The sequence below is a fragment of the Hyperolius riggenbachi genome, chromosome 5, assembly GCF_040937935.1.
Source record: "Hyperolius riggenbachi isolate aHypRig1 chromosome 5, aHypRig1.pri, whole genome shotgun sequence".
NCBI lineage: Eukaryota > Metazoa > Chordata > Amphibia > Anura > Hyperoliidae > Hyperolius > Hyperolius riggenbachi.
In genome coordinates this window covers 344,345,508-344,363,268 of record NC_090650.1, presented here as the reverse complement: position 1 = coordinate 344,363,268, position 17,761 = coordinate 344,345,508, and the positions used below count along the sequence as shown (strand labels likewise).

The following is a 17,761-nucleotide window of genomic DNA, read 5'->3' as shown; positions in this document are numbered from 1 at the left end:
TGTTTGAATATTGTGACTCTGTACAATTAACAAGCTGACACGTTATTGCACTCAGCAGTGATGCATTCAGTGGCGTAGCTAAAGAGCTGTGGGCCCCGGTGCAAGTTTTACATGGGGCCCCCCCCAAGCACTCTATACATAACAATTGATACGGTGCACCAAAACCTGCCAAGGACAACCCCAGTGTCAGAGGTGCAAGTAGGGGATGGGGAACAGTGTGTTAAGGATTACTACTATTCAAAGCATCTATAGAAGTGATTTTTACCAGCACAGGACCAATAAAGAGCTAATACTGTGATAGAGGGTGGACCCTTCGGGGCCCCTCTGGCCCAAGGGCCCCGATGCGGTCGCTACCTCTGCACCCCCTATTGCTACGCCCCTGGATGCATTGTAGAAGATGATATATGTTCACTCCAACCTGTGATTCCGCGTCCAACGCGGCAGGTTGCGCGCGTGGGTCTGCATCCACTGGCATGACGGAGCGCTTGGAAACCGCCGCATGTTTTGTGAACAGGGCGGCGGATTCCGCGTCAGACGCGGATGTTGGCACGCATAGGCATAGTTCTGACAGTACTGCTGAACGCGGAAGAACCGCCGCATGCTTGGACAGCGGTGCGGCTGGTTCCGCATCCAACACAGCAGAAACAGTACAACATATGCCTGGTGTGGCTGGGACTGATAGACCACACAGGTTCAGGAGGACGCGCGCGGAGAGGCAGAGCCTTTATGACAGTCAGAAGGGCGTCAGCTGACCAAGCCGGTCAGCTGACAATTCCAGCAGTTTTCATTGGTCCAGCACTTAGGGGTGGCGCTGGAGAGCACTGGGGTATATATACTGGGTGCTGGTCATTTCTCTGGTGTCTGGCGTTGCGATCACTACGTGGTAGCACTCATACCTTCTGTCAGTATCTGTGTTATTATCTAGATCAGTTTCCAAGGTGTTGATGACCAAGGAGCTCACACCTTAGCCTAGGAAACCTGTTACCATCTGTATTACTATCTAGACCAGTTCCGGGGTGTTGATGATCTAGGAGCTCACACCCAAGTCTAGGCATTGTTGATTATTTGTTATGACCTTCTGCTTTCCTGACCATTCTTCTGTTCTCTGACTAGGTACTTCGCTATATCTGATACTCTGTTGCCAAACTCTGCTTGTCTTAGGATTCCGCATCTGTCTCTTGTCGCTGTACTTTATCTGTCTGTGTGTTAACGACCTGGCCTGTCCGACCTCGAGAACTATCTTCCCTGTTGGGAGATAGTTCCCAGTCCTGTCAGCAACACTTCACCTTTGGTGTCACTCACTCTCTGATCCTTCCCACTCTCGGCCTGGCTCCGCCCCTTGGGGAGCATCAGACCAGTAGAAGGAACCGGTTCTCTAAGCAGTATCTCGTACTGCCTAGCACCCTCTACGCGGGTGCTCTCCTCAAAGTATACGGTTGCACCAAACACTCATATTACTCAGGTGTCCAGAGGTTAGAGATATATCTGATTATCGGTGATACTGCAGATCACCGGTAATCAGATCCTCTCTGTGTTACACCGATCGTTATACAACCTGTATAATTGCAAATACCTTCTGCCTTAAAGAGACTCCGTAACAAAAATTGCATCCTGTTTTTTATCATCCTACAAGTTCCAAAAGCTATTCTAATGTGTTCTGACTTACTGCAGCACTTTATACCATCACTGTCTCTGTAATAAATCAATGTATCTTTCTCTTGTCAGACTTGTCAGCCTGTGTCTGGAAGGCTGCCAAGTTCTTCAGTGTTGTGGTTCTGCTATGAACTCCCCCTTCCAGGCCCCTCTCTGCACACTGCCTGTGTGTTATTTAGATTAGAGAAGCTTCTCTCTTCTCTCTTATCTTTTACAAGCTGGATAAATCGTCCTCTGAGCTGGCTGGGCTTTCACATACTGAAGAATTACAGACAAGGGCAAAGCTGTTTGCAGGAAGAAAAGAGCAGCCTGAAACTTCAGTGCATGAGAGATGCAGGGGGAAAGAAACACACAAATGATCTCTTGAGATTCAAAAGGAAGGCTGTATACAGCCTGCTTGTGTATGGATGTATTTTCTATGTGTGGACATACTGTACATCAACCTACTTCCTGTTTTGGTGGCCATTTTGTTTGTTTATAAACAAACTTTTTAAAACTGTTTTTAACCACTTTTAATGCGGTGGGGAGCGGCGAAATTGTGACAGAGGGTAATAGGAGATGTCCCCTAACGCACTGGTATGTTTACTTGTGTGCGATTTTAACAATACAGATTCTCTTTAAAGGACAACCGAGGTGACATGTTCCATGGTGAGATAGACGTGTATGTACAGTGCCTAGCACACAAATAACTAGGCTGTGTTCCTTTTTTTTTTTCTTTCACTGCCTGAAAGAGTTAATCATCAGGTATGCAAGTGACAGTTTCTGCCCAGGTCGGGACCGGGTCGGATTGGGTCAGACTATAGCATAACCCTCACTGATAAGTAATTACAGCCATAAAACACTTTACTGTCAGTAAATGGCTTCTGCTGGCAGAAAATAGATAAAAATGGTCAATAATTAAAGTGTAACTGTCGGGCATAAAATCAAAAATAAATTCTTTATTTTTATCTAGTAAACCAGTAATAAGGATGCTAACTAGGCAATCCAAAAGTTAATATGTTTGTTACTTTTCTTGTTAATAAATGGATCATTCCCCAGTTTACCTGACTCTTATTTTGGTACACACAAAATTTGGTACACAAAAAGGAAGTTGCAGGGCATGCTGTGTTGTCCTTTTTTGCTTCTGTACATTAGTTAAGTCTGAGGGGAAATAAAGAAGCAAAAAAAGACAGCCCAGCATGCCCTGCAACTTCCTTTGTGCGGCAACGTACCAAATAAGAGTCAGGTAAACTGGGGAATGATCATTTATAAACAAGAAAAGTAATAGAGATTTTAACTTTTGGATTGCCTGGTTAGCATCCTTATTACTGGTTTACCAGATAAAAAAAAAAAAAGATTTGATTTTTGATTGTATGCCCGACAGTTACACTTTAATAGATTTGAGCACTGGCATATTTCAATGAAGGTGCCATTGAGCAGAGACAATGAAACAGTAAAAATGTAAAACCTAGATTTAAATATAAAATTAAACTGTGGGATGTAAAAATAAAATAATTTTTAGGAGAATGAGGATAGAAACAATTGTTTTTCTCATCAGTTTATTTTCACCTCAGATGTCTTTAAGAAGTTAAACTTCTGTTTTCCATTTCACCATGAAGGAGAATTTCACAAAACCACTTTGACCACTTGAGCCCCAAAGGTTTATACCCCCCTAGTGACCAGGCCAGTTTTTACAATTCGGCACTTCACAACTTACAGTTTATTGCTCAGCCATACAACTTAGCACCCAAATGAATTTTACCTCCTTTTCGTCTTACAAATGGAGCTTTCTTTTGGTGGTATTTGATTGCTGCTGCCATTTTAAATTTTAATTATTTTATTCCAAAAAATAAAAGAAATAAAACTATACAGATAAGATAATTGGCTTCCCACTTAAATTGGCCCTAGACTGTGATACATACACTATGCATACATACATAGACATTTGACTATGGTAGGGATTAGATTGTGAGCCCCTCCAAGGGACAGTTAGTGACAAGACAAAATATTGTGTACAGCGCTGCATAAAATGTCTGCGCTATATAAATACTAATAAAAAAAAATAAACGGCCTGCCAGCGCTGATCATTGGCTTGCAGGCTGATGGCTGGGGTCTGCCGCACACACTGACGGGAGAGAGTGCTCTTGCAAACGCACGACAATCTCATTCCTCGCGAGATGACGCATATATGCGTCACAGAGGAACAAGAGTGCAGCCGACCCGACTTTAAAATGTGTCCCTTAAATTCTTCCGAAAGGTCTGTAAGCTGAAGCTTAATGAAAATTACAAACAGCAGGTCAACATGCAGCCACAGGGACATAAACTACAGGTTGGTCACGCCCCTTCTGATAGCATTGGGCACTATTGCAGACACATGCCTCCCTACTTTGAGGTGAGGAAGAGGAACACTTAAGCCAAGCCCCTGCCACATCCCTTATCACGCCCCCGTCACACACCTAGCCACACATACCATAAAGATTTCATAAGAAAAATATGTTGTTTTATAACTCAAACCACACTGGTCATTTCTATCCTAGTTCATTTTCCTTCATATTAGCATTTTAAAATTAGTAATACAGTATATCAATTTAAAGGATGGGAATAAAGCTTAGAGTCAAATAAACATTTTTAGTAGATAAATATATATATATATATTTACATAGAAAGAGGGAAAAAGTCCTGAAAGAGGGACAAATGAGGAGGAAAGAGGGACAGGGCTCCCAAGGAGGGACTGTCCCTCCAAAAGAGGGACAGTTTGGAGCTATGCATGCAGCATCAGGTTACGGATATTTCATGTAGTTTATTATTACAAACATTTCATATGAGAAGAAAGGGGAAGTTTCACAGCTGACAACTCCCTGTGAAAAAATTTGTGTCTCTGAAAATATGCCTCGCCATTCAACAGAAGTTCAGCTTGTAGCGTCAAATGCAAATCTATATTCTGGAAACACTGCAGCACCTTCAAATGTGTTTTATAATTAGTCTTGAAAAAGTTTGTTTTTTTCTTAAATGGTTCCTGGTTGTCGCGTCAACCAAGGATTCAGAAAATGTAACAAGATCTTGCTTATGACCATTTCTAGTTTCTGCTGAGGAAAAATATTTGACAGCCTTCCTCCCCCCAACTGTACAGTACGTATAATTCTTCACATTTTTTCTCCTATCCACACTTACTTTATTGAGCCGACTTACGTTACGCTCTGCCATGTAAGGAACTTTTTAGAGTTTCATATATTTTTTGATATGTAACTTCAGGTGAACCCAAGGTGAGAGTGATATACAGGCGGCCATATTTGTTTCCTAAACAGTACCAGTTGCTGGGCAGTCCTGCTGATCTATTTGGCTGCAGTAGAGTCTGAATCACACCAGAAACAAGCATGCCGCTAATCTTGTCAGATCTGACAATATTGTCAGAAACACCTGATCTGCTGCATGCTTGTTTAGGGTCTATGGCTGAAAGTATTAGGCTGCATTTCCACTTGTGCGGTGCGAATCGCCGCGGTAAAAATTCGCATGCGGATGCGAAATTCGCATGCGGGTCCATGCGAATTTTCATGCGTATTCGCACGCGAATTCGCATGGATGACGATGTGTACGAATTTAACCATGGCAGTGCTGGTGTGATTTTCCATTGTTTCTATGAAAATTCGCATGAAAATTCGCATACCCAAACCTCATGCGAATTTCCTATTAAATACATTGTATGCGATTCGCATAGCGGTATGCGGTATGCGAATTCTGATGGCTCTGCCATGCAAATTTTTTCTGCACAGAAAAACGCAAAGGAATCCTGGCAAGTGGAAACAGTCCCATTCACTTGTATTGCTATGCGAATTTGCATGCGAAAAACGCATGCGAATTCGCGATAGTGGAAATGAGCCCTTAGAGACAGAGGATCAGCAGGACAGCCAGTCAACTGGTATTGCTTAACAGGAAATAAATATGGCAGCCTCCATATAACTCTCACCTCAGGTTCACTTTCAGCCCTGATAGGATAAAATATCACGGATTCAGGTAAGAAAATTTGTCTAGGAGGGATCCAGGGAATACTTACTTTTATGAAGGGACGTTTCTGGCCACTTTGCATCCAAGGAAAGGCAGCTGTTGCTCCCTCCCCCATCCCCCTTAAACTTATGAATAGGAAGTCTGTAGCCTACATTAAAGTGTAACTGTCGGGCATAAAATCAAAAATCAATTCTTTATTTTTATCTGGTAAACAAATAAGGATGCTAAGCAGGTAATCCAAAAGTTAAAATCACTATTACTTTTCTGGTTGATAAATGATCATTCCCCTGTTTACCTGACTCTTATTTAGTATACACAAAATTTGGTACACAAAAAGGAAGTTGCAGGGCATGCTGGGTTGTCCTTTTTTGCTTCTCCACTTTCCCCTCAGACTTAACTAATGCAACCTGATTGGCTGAAGCCTCTTTCCCTCCTGTTTTCCCCTCCCACACCTCTGTTCCTCTCTGATTGGCCAATATTTCTCATGCTGAGACAATGCACTTTCTATAGTAAAGGGCAGACAAATCAGGTAGAGGGGAGTAAGGGGGGAAATGAAATCAGGATTGGCTTCAAAATAGCCACAGTTAATTTGGTAAATGCTAAGAAGGATTTTCTCTTTTTTTTACTGTAGAAAAATCACTAAAATCAAAACGTGGACAGTGCAATACATAGGTTATGTAAGTAGAGCAAGTATTTACGTATCTACTTATATACTGTATGTGTTTTTTTCTGAGATAGTATGGCTCACAGCTCCTCTTTAAAGGATATTGGAGCTGTAATATATTTACAAAATGGAGCAGGCGTGTATAGGAAGCAGTCCTCATGCCCACCGCTCCTCCCATTCTCTTCAAAATGCACCCATAGTCACTTCCTGGTTGTTGAAGTTGGTGAGTGGAGCACAGGCGCTGTCTTGACGGTGCATGTCCTGCACACAATGTCACGACTACAAAGTGTGCGTCCCATAAAGGATATACACAATGCTATCAGGCCATATACACTTTAATGGCTGAAACTCGCTCAACATACTCGCTCCTTTCTAGAAGTGTGAACAAAGGTGTGTAGCCACACATATATATACATTGTGTTTGTGTGAAGCCTGGGTCTTAACAGGTTGGCAAATTATCAAGGAAATTCAAGAGTTCCAACAGTAAATAGAGGCCAAATCAAAACAATTACAGCTTTATTAGCTCATGAACGGTGCCTACCATTCATAGTTATGCTAGGCAGATAACCTTTGCAATGTTAGTCAGTAGTGCTCATTTACGGTGTTACAATTACCATTCACCCATCTTAATGGAAGTAGCAGTTGTGTAGAAGAATTCCATGAAGCACATTCTGCTAAGAATAGCTCCTTGGTGCCCCCTCAAGCAGCTGTCACCCCAGGCATCTGCCTGGTTTGTTTATTTCTAAAAACGGCCCTGCTTTTATGTGCCACTAACTACTTAATGTGCAGGGTGCAGCAATCAATAGAACTGAAGACAATGCTTTCTGGCCACAGAACAAGGAGAAGACTTATTAATTTTAGTACTTAATTAGAATTTTTCTTAAATATAATGGAAAATATGCATACAAACGTCAGGTCTCCTCTATTAGTAAACACCTAAAAAAGACTAATGGTTAGGCATTAAATACAAAATTAATTCTCTATTGCAGGTTGTTACAAGGTTAAAAAGGATGCTAATCAGGCAACTCAAAACTTTAAAAATCAATCTTACTTTTTTTTTCTAATTAGGTTTTCTCCCCCCATGCCCCCAGGCTCTATATTGGTACACAGACGCCAAATAAGTGACATGTCATGCTGAATCAGCCCAATTGGCTGAAGCCTCTGTCACCTACCTCTCTCCTTTCTGATTGGCCGCCTGGTCTCCCCTTCACTGCGGTGGTCGCAGGCGCTGTTAGGGCACAAGGAGGGGGGCCAGAGGCCATCTTCTGTCACTGTCCTCGGCCCCCCTTCTCCAATAGCATATCTTCCCCCTCTGCCACCCACCGCATTCCCCTCTTCCCTGCGCTTAACATTGGAGAAGGATAAAGGCAGCGCACACAGACTCACCTAATAATGGTTCCAGGCGCTGCAGTTCCCTTCTATACTGTGAGAATAGATGGGAACGGCAACGCTTGGGTCCATTATTAGGCGAGTCTGTGCCTGCTGCATTTATCCTCCCCGCTGTGCTCAGAATTAGTGCGGGGAGGAGGGGGCAGGGGTTTTCTTTAACCTGGAGGGCACAAGATGGCCACCGCCAGGAGAATGATAAAAATTGGGGAAAAAAATGAAATCCAAAACGTGGACACTGCAATACATCTGTTATGTAAGTAGAGCAAGTATTTATCTACTTTCATATGTATTTTTTGTGGGGGGCACATTATTTCTTATTTGCTCTTTAAGTGTTGCATGACAGATCCTACTCAACAGCAACTTGAAGTCTGCATTAATATTTGCACAAACCTACGCACCACATGCCACAGTCATGATATCAATATCTCGTAAAGTAATATTCAGTCAACACACATGGTGTCTTATTTACAGAGGTATTCATGTAAGATAAATTCCATGGTGAAAAGACATCTTTCCATTACTACCATCCAAGAGCAAAACAATGACCACAAAAGGCTATAACCCTGTGGGATCTAATGTAATCTTACCGAGTCTCAGGTTCTAATGACATAAATCTCATGCTATTAGGACATGTCTGACTTCCGTCTGGTGTCCAGACATATCACGCAGCTCAGAACTCTGCATTCTCTCACTGCAAAGATCGCAATGAAAATATTGGCACATGTCTGAATGGATCCTATGCTTGACTTAAGATCTGTTGACATGTCTATTAGGGTATTGTGGTCTGTCTTGTGAACTGAGCCAATTGTGTTTAGTGTGGTGTGTGTGTAGTGTGAACCCAAACCTATTACACTGTGGTGCTAATTCATTAAAGTGAACCCAAAGTGAAAGAGATATGGAGGCTGACCTATTTGCTTACTTTTAAACAATACCAGTTGCCTGGCAGCTCAGCTGCTCTATTTGGCTGCAGTAGTGTGAAGTACACCAGAAACAAGCATGCAGCTAATCTTGTCATTTCTGACAATATTGTGACAAACACCTGATCTGCATATGCATGTTCAGGGTCTATAGCTAAAGGTATTAGAGAAAGAGGATCGGCAGGACTGCCAGGCAACTGGTATTGCTTACAAGGAAATAAATATGGCAGCCTCCATATAACTCTCACTTCGGGATTACTTTAAGGCAGATACTTTAATAAATCCAGCAGAGAAATTCTAGAGGTTGGAGGAAACAAAGTCAAATAAATGAGATCCCCTTAAATACCCTATAGGTAAGTAAAGCCATCAATCACATTCATAAACTATCACGATTGCTTGAAAAGTAAAGCAGGGAAAACTTACTCCTGGCTATAGGTGATTTTCTGCTCTTAGCAACAATAGTCATTTGAATATAAGTCTTCTGGATGTAGCTCTGGAACAAAAGATTTTTGGGGTCTTAAAGCGGGATTTTCACTATAAAAATCAAATTTCAACAGCAACTGGTCTGAGTGTACCAAGTAATAAAGATGCTAATCCTGCATTCAAAACGTTCAAAACTTTTTCTGCTGTTATGGTTTGGAATTATCACATACCTTAGGAGCACTGACCCTTTAATAGCCATTGCCATTCAGTTGCATGCTGGGGGTTCTTTTTATCTATAATATATTCCTCCTCTTCCTTTTATTTCCCTGCCTAGCTGCTTATCTGAAACTTGATCCCCTGCTCACTTGTGTTTACAAGCAAGACTAAGGTGACTCAGCGATTGGAGGAGAAAAGAAAAAAAAAGTTAAAGAGACTCTGAAGTCTCATAAAAATCATGTTTTTATATTAAAAAAAATCACTTTAACATGATAGCCCTAACTAAAACACAGCATCCCCGTGGCTGAACGCTAACTAATTCCCCCAAAACTCCCCGGGGCACATTGCGGGGAGCGCTTCCGTGAGAGGCAGAGCTTTTGGCTGTAGCTCTTCCTCTACACGCGTCTATCAGCGCGGATCTCCGCCTCCGCCTGCCCCTTTTAGTCTTCTTTCACTGAGAGGGGTGGGGGAGCGGCGGAGATACGTGCTGATAGACGCGCATGGAGGCAGAGCTGCAGCTGAAAGCTCTGCCTCCTGGGGCAACAAAATCCGCGACAAAGAAAGTTGTGGATTTTTCAGGGGGGGGAGGGGGGGGGGGGGTAGTTAGACTTCAGCCGCGGGGATGCAGCGTTTTAGTTACAGCAATCATGCTAAAGAGATTTTTAATATAAAAACATGATTTTTATGAGACTTCAGAGTCTCTTTAAGAGAAGGAAGGACATCAGGATTTAGCCTCAAACTGTGGGCAAAATACATGGTTCCCACCAGGAACAGAATTCTCTTCATTTACTATATAAAATTCACTGAAATCAAAACGTGGACAGTACAATACATGTGTTAAAGAGACACTGAAGCGAGACTAAATCTCGCTTCAGCTCTAATATATAGCAGGGGCACGTGTGCCCCTGCTAAAACGCCGCTATCCCGCGGCTAAACGGGGGTCCCTTCACCCCCAACCCACCCCCCGCAAACCTTGGTCGGAAAATGGTCGCTGGTTGTCTCTTCCTGGAGGCAAGGGCTAACGGCTGCAGCCCTGCCTCCCAGCGCGTCTATCAGATGCGCATCGCCGCCTCTCCCCCGCCCCTCTCAGTGAAGGAAGACTGAGAGGGGCGGGGGAGAGGCGGAGATACGCGCTGACAGACGCGCGTGGGGCAGGGCTGCGGCGGTTAGCCCTGCCCCAACCAGGAAGCGCTCCCCCGCATTACGGAGGGGGTTTGGGGGGACAGGGACCCCCGTTAAGCTGCGGGATAGCTGCGTTTTAGCAGGGCCACGTGTGCCCCTGCTATATATGAGGTCTGAAGCGAGATCTATTCTCGCTTCAGACTCTCTTTAAGTAGATTAAGTATTCATCTACTTATATATGTGTTTTTTTTCCCTGGCATAGTATGGCTAATCCTCCTTCTTTAAGGCTCATACACATGCTCAACAAAAAAGTATTTTAAATGCACAATTATAAAACTTGTTGTTGAAACAAACCAAAAAAGTTGTTTGCTATTGTTCAAACAACTGATAAGATGCAGCTTCAATCAATCTAAAGGCGCGTACACACTCAGTACTTTTTCAAACTACGGGTCCATCAGATCCTCCCGCTGGGCAGTCGTTCGGACGACAGTTGCACATGAGTATAAGCTGTCGGCAGACTGATAAGACTCAGCAGATAGAGGCCAGCACTCGGCGGATCAGTCAAAAACAGTCTTATCAGTCTGCCAACAGCTTGTACTCACGTGCAACTGTCGTTAGAACAACCGCCCAGCGGTAGGGTCTGACAGACCCATAGTTTGAAAAAGTACAGCGTGTGTAGGCGTCTTAACTGTTGGATTGACTGGAGCTGCGTCTTATAGCAAACAACTTTTTGGGTTTGTTTCAACAACAAAAGTTGTATAATTGTGCATTTAATGCTGAGAATACACCATGCATTTTTCCGACAGATGGTTCTGTAGATAATTTCCAACATGTCCGATCTTACTTTTGACCATTTTACTGCTCGATTTCTCATAGAAGTGAATGGAGATTGATAAGAAAAGATAAGAGAATCGAGTGGGAAATCAAGCAGAATAAAACGATTCGAAATGCGATCGAATGGTAAATCGACCAAGAAAAATGCATCGTGTATTCCCAGCATAAAAAAAAACAAAAACAAAAACAAAAAACCTTTTGTTGAGTGGGTGTATGAGCCTTTAGGCATTTATCTTCTTAAGTACTTTTGTTATATGCTCTGTTTAAATTGCCCAGATTTTCTTAAGGGCGACTTTAAATTGACCTACAGCTAAGAATTCTTTATTTTTTTCTAAAGTGGGTGAGGGATAAAACCTGCACATTACCTAAATCTTCAGCTGAGTATGTTAGGGCCTAACACTAGCTAGATATTTATTTTGACGTAGGCCCCATACTTCCTCTCTGCGCCAGTTGCAGTATAGAGCCACCCTACTTCTAGTGTCTTCAAGCGGACACAAACACTTGCACTGCAAACAATAAAAAAAATGTATTCCACATATAGTTGCTTAAGATTTCACTTCTCTGTGTTCTGTATTACAAAAATTGGATTGGTCTAATTAGTTCTTATCAGCAGTTGTGAATAGACTGCAGGAGAGCTCTGCCAAGGCAGTTCTAGCATACAGTAAACACTGAGGCTTAACCCTTTCAGTGCCTTCAGAAAAATGTGAAATCTAGTAAAACATCAGTTTTTGAGGGGATTCCCATAAATAACGTTGTGGCTCATCTTTTAGAGCAGAAGGGCAGCCATAATGTCCTCTGCCCAAATGGCCCAGCCGTCCCCTTAGGCAGACAGTTTCTCACAGTTTCCTCTAGCTGCAACCTCGAGCATCTGCAATCAACATTCTCAGACCTATGTTTAAGAGCTCCCCCCTCACCCGTATATGGAGGAGGCACCCACATATACCTGTTTATTCCGATTGGCAAGTACCTTTTCCATTCCACTAATTATACCCTTTCCTGGTGCTTGAATGTAAAGTCACATGACAAGCAGTGGGGTAAGATGTTACAGGTGGAATGGCAGGGACTTGCAAGCCAGAATAGGCAGCTATGCACCACTTCCCTGTACTGCTTTGCCTAAGGTCGAGGGAAAGTGGGACAACATTAGCCTTCAGACTGAGTTAGGGAACACCGCCCTGCCTGAGACTGAAGTGGACCTTGTACAGGTTCCAGGTTGAGGCAGTAGGGAAGGGCAGTAGCACCCCTGGAATCTCACCACAACCCCTAAGGGACCACAGCACCCTCTTTGTGAAGTTCTACCTTAAGAAGTTCTTGTTTCCTAGTAACTGCTGTGTGATGAGATAAACTTACCCTTATCATTCCAACACCAGTAATAAAGCCATTAAGGAAAAGAAAGTGAGGTGGACCCTTTCCATTTTGGACATAGACAGTAATAAAAATGTATTTTAGGACCCAGCTTTAAAGAACACCTCACACAATGAAATAACTTTTTATTTTTTTTATAAATTTAGAAAGGTTCAACAGAAGTTCTAAACCTGCCCTACTCTATACAAAACATTAAAAAAAGACTAGAGTTTGACTGTAAACTTTGCTGGGATAGTCCCATTGCTACAGATACTACACACTGTTTTAAAAGTAAATACAACTTACATTATTATACATTACAGTACATTACAGTACATAGCAACATGCATATTATCTCCATCTGTAACAATACTTACAGTCTCCACAACCTAGGAAATACATACAAGCTGCTGAGGGAGATATGAAACAGCTATTTATACACACAGTGGTGATGCATTCAGAGAAAGAGGACATTCCTCATCAGTCATATAGTATTTTATTAGAAAAGTCATGGGCAAAATTGTCTCTGTGTTCTAGAATATCACTAGAGGCAAACTGCATGGTCCTGCCACAGTCCTATCACAATACAGGTGGCAAACTATGTGTTCCTGCTATAGTCCTATCATAATACAAGGTGCAAACTGTATGGCCCTGCCACAGTCCTATCATAATACAGGTGGCAAACTGCCCTGCCATGGTCCTAGCATAGTACAGGTGGCAAACTACATGTACCTGCTATAGTCCTATCACAATACAGGGGGCAAATTGCATGGCTCTGCCAAAGTCCTATCATAATACAGGTGGCTAACTACATGTTCCTGCCACAGCCCTATCATAATACAGGGGGCAAACGATATAGCCCTACCACAGTCTTAGCATAACACAGATGGCAAACTACATGGCCTGGCCACAGCTAATAAAGAAAAAGGTGCAGGAGCCCTTACTAAAAAAAAGGGTGCCGCCATAGGCACCAATTATAAAAGCCACGATTTGCGGCAAAGAAGAGAAATTTGGGGCACACGGCAGTGCAGAGTGCCCACTACGCAATGCTGTAATTTGCTTATCCACATGCCTCAGCACCTGCGATTCTATCGGGCGCCAAAAATTTACCTTCTTTGCCGTAAATTGTGGCTTTTATAATAGGTGTGATTTGTGGAAAAGAAGGTAAAAATTTCAGCGCCCAGAGGAGCCCGATAGAATTGCAGGCACCTTCCGGCAGGGGTTGATCCAGTGTTGGGGCCAGGGGGGTGTTAAGTGTTAGGCATAGGTAGACGGCAGTCTTCGAGTTAGGCATCGGTAGAGGGAGGTCTAAGGGTTAGGCATCGGTAAAGGGAGGTCTAAGGGTTAGGCATCGGTAGAGGGAGGGTTCTGTGTAATAGTAGGGTTAAGACATAGTAAAATATCAGTAAAGATCGACGATATGGAGCTGTAGTACAGAGTTGGGCAGTTTTACACATATATTTTGGACTTGCCCGCAAATTACTCTATTTTGGAAAGACGTACACACAATAATAAAGCAGAGGGACACCAAGAGCCCCAATAGTGTAATTCGTCTTGGGGACAACAAAATAAATGAGAAGTTAAAAATTATACTTACAAACCAGGGTTACCAATAGGCAACCACTGTATAGGCAGGTGGGGAGAACAACACTGACCCCACTCAGGAATAAAAAGTCACTCTCTGTAGACAGGAAAATAGGGTAACAACCCTCCACCCAGGGTGGACTCAATGTAGTGTACAAGATACAGAGGCGCCAAAAGAATAAAATGTATTTTATTCTTTTGGCGCCTCTGTATCTTGTACAGTACACACAATAATCACTTTACTGCAGATTTCTTTACTTTTTGATCCAGGTTTATTGCTGCTTCGGAGATTTGACGACGATAATATCCCCAAACAAACAAACACTAATTAAAGTCCTCTGTTTTCAGGCATGGAAAGAAATACTGAAGCTTTGGAAGAGGCCCTCAATACCAACTGTTGGAGTCTGGGCTAAAGCCATTAATTCGATCCTTCCGTTGTATAAAACCACCTATCTTAATAGACGCTGCACTAAAAACTATCAAAAAAGTATTGGGTGTATGGGAGACCAGAATTTTGGACCCTACTAGCGAAAACTTTATCCCAATTGTAGACTAGGGGATGGGCGTGGCCTTCTGGGGGGGTGAGGGGGGGGGGGGGCGGGCGGTGGTTGGACGGAAACTTCTCTTCTCCCTTATGAGTCCTACCTTCTTTTGGACTCATTCTTTCTCTATCTCTTCTTCCAGTTTCACAATGGGTTCATGACTACTTGACCGAAACTATTATACATATAAACACGTATACTGCAACCTACTAACTGCGCTGTAATATTACTATATTTACTGGAACTAGCAGTACTACATATGGCTGCATTACCATAGTGTAATAATTGTGCCCTATATGTTCACCCATTGTGTACTATCTTTGACTTCTGTTTCACCTGGAAAAACCAATAAAATTTAACTGTAAAAGAGAAAAAAAAAAAAAAAAAAAAAACACGATATTTTACTAATGGAATTAAGTAGTAGAATATTGGTAATTTTACATATATGCGCCATAGTCTTATCGTAATACAGGTGTCTACATGTTCCTGCTATAGTCCTATCATAATGTAGCTTTAAAAAACAATGTGTGTTCAAAAAGAAAAAAAAATATAAAACAAAACAATACAAATCATGAAAACATTCTGTCAAATAACTGGATTTAAAAAAAAATTTTTTTTTTTAACTTTTTGAATGCTTAACCAAATAGGCAAGCTGCATACTAGTGCTGGGAAGTCTGACCAACTAGAATTAAAAATATTACACACACAGGTGCAGAGGCTGGAGGATGAGGTCACAAGAAGGAGACCGGGCCTGAACTTCTACTATTCAATGCATGGACAATTTCTAAAGTGGGATTATACTAAAAATTACATTGTTGCTTTAAAATATTAACCACAGGTAAAGAAAAAAAAACGAAAAAAAAAAAACACATGAACATAAAAACACCGAAAAACTAGTCTGGTGTCATTTGAATGCACATAGCAAATAAAGAAGACAAAAAAAGTTACCCACCAATACAGCATAAGCTTTTCTACTTTGCAACCTTTGCAATTAGTAGCCATACAAAGTGAAAAAAATTAAGAGTTTACCCTTCCAAGTACCTTTATGTATAACAACGTCAAACAGCAGGGGCATGACTACCATGTATACACACACACACACACACACACACACACACACACACACACACACTGCATGGGGCCCCCTAGGTCCATAGCCCCCAAGGGACCAGGCAGGCAGCCGGTAAACCAACATCTTCACACCACCCCTTCCCACCATGCAGAGTAGTGTAGAGAGTGTTATATTTACCTGCTTCCAGCACTGCAGATCTCTGTGCATCACAGTATCAGCGATCTCTGCAGGACTCGCATCGGTGATGTGATAGAAGCCAGTGAATGGCAGCAGAGAGTGTACTGTGGTGCATGATCCACAGCACTGGAACAAGTAGCCAGTGTAATACTACCCGCTTCCAGAGTTGCAGATCTCCATGCACCACAGTACCTGCTCTCTGCTGCCATTCACTGGCTCCCTTGAGTTTAAAAAGAAAAGCATCCATATAGCAAAAAGTAATATAATAAATACATGCAAAAAGCACCGTAAAGTATGAACAATTTATTAGGGACTTGTCCCTTTAAAAGCAAGTAAAACACATAGTAGGGGATACAGGTCAGATGTCATGATGAGATGACTCATATAATAATGATCAACATCCCAGTACAATACATAATCATGATATAATACATCAACTGGAAACCTGGGCAAGCTAAATGTAACAACACCAATCTTTCAACACAGTATATGTGACTACAGCGTCCTGTTTGTACAGCCACTGCTATACAAGTATATGCATCGCGTACGTTAAAAAGGGGCGCTGGGAAAAAAGGGCGCCATGTTTTTAACGATAAGCATGGATAACGTTTAAAAATGTATTGTACTGTATTTCGTTTAAAATTAATGGTTTTTAAAGTTATAAATCGTTAAATAATGTGCATTAAATCGGCAATTGTAAAAACGTTAATCTTTCGTTTAAATACTGAAACGTATAAGAACGTTTAAAAATTACTAAGTAACCCTCCCTGTACCTACCCCTAACCCCTAGACCCCCCTGTTGATGCCTAAACCTAAGACCCCCCCTGTTGGTGCCTAAGTAACCCTCCCTGTACCTACCCCTAACCCCTAGACCCCCCTGTTGGTGCCTAAACCTAAGACCCCCCTGTTGGTGCCTAAACCTAAGACCCCCCTGTTGGTGCCTAAACCTAAGACCCCCCTGTTGGTGCCTAAACCTAAGACCCCCTGTTGGTGCCTAAACCTAAGACCCCCCTGTTGGTTTTTTCGTTTAAAAATAATGTAAAAAAAAAAATGTACTGTTTTTCGTTTAAAAATAATGTTTGAAAAAAAATATTGTACTGTTTTTCGTTTAAAAATATTTAAAAATGTATAAATCATTAAATAATGTGTAATCATGAGAAGCAGTAATAAAACATTAAGTCTCCGGGCGCCGCTTTTAAAACGTTATTTTTCTCCGGCGCCCTTTTTTCCTATCGGGCGCCCATTAAACGATATTTATTATAGGAGTGAATGGCGGCGCCCGATTTGTCCACTAGCCTCAGGCGCCCGAATTTACTGTTCCCATATGCATCACCCAAAAAGTAAGGCGATTAGAAGAAAGAAAGGAGGAATGATTACCACCAGACCAGTGCTGACACCCTGCCTGTGCCCCCGCTAGACCTCACATGTATCGCAGACCCCTCTGCTTCGTCGGAGATACATGTGAGGTCTAGCGATACAGAGGGGTCTGCGATACATGTGAGGTCTAGCGGGGGCACAGGCAGGGTGTCAGCACTGGTCTGGTGGTAATCATTCCTCCTTTCTTTCTTCTAATCTCCTTACTTTTTGGGTGATGCATATACTTGTATAGCAGTGGCTGTACAAACAGGACGCTGTAGTCACATATACGGTGTTGAAAGATTGGTGTTGTTACATTTAGCTTGCCCAGGTTTCCAGTTGATGTATTATATCATGATTATGTATTGTACTGGGATGTTGATCATTATTATATGAGTCATCTCATCATGACATTTGACCTGTATCCCCTACTATGTGTTTTACTTGCTTTTAAAGGGACAAGTCCCTAATAAATTGTTCATACTTTACG

At 42.3% G+C, this 17,761-nt stretch overlaps 1 protein-coding gene across 4 annotated transcripts in view; it reads right to left on the bottom strand.

Moving 5' to 3' along the window:
- The window catches only part of LYN (LYN proto-oncogene, Src family tyrosine kinase), a 218,183-nt gene that overhangs the window by 99,755 nt on the left and 100,667 nt on the right, over positions 1 to 17,761 (bottom strand). The gene's annotated exons all lie outside the window — the stretch shown is intronic.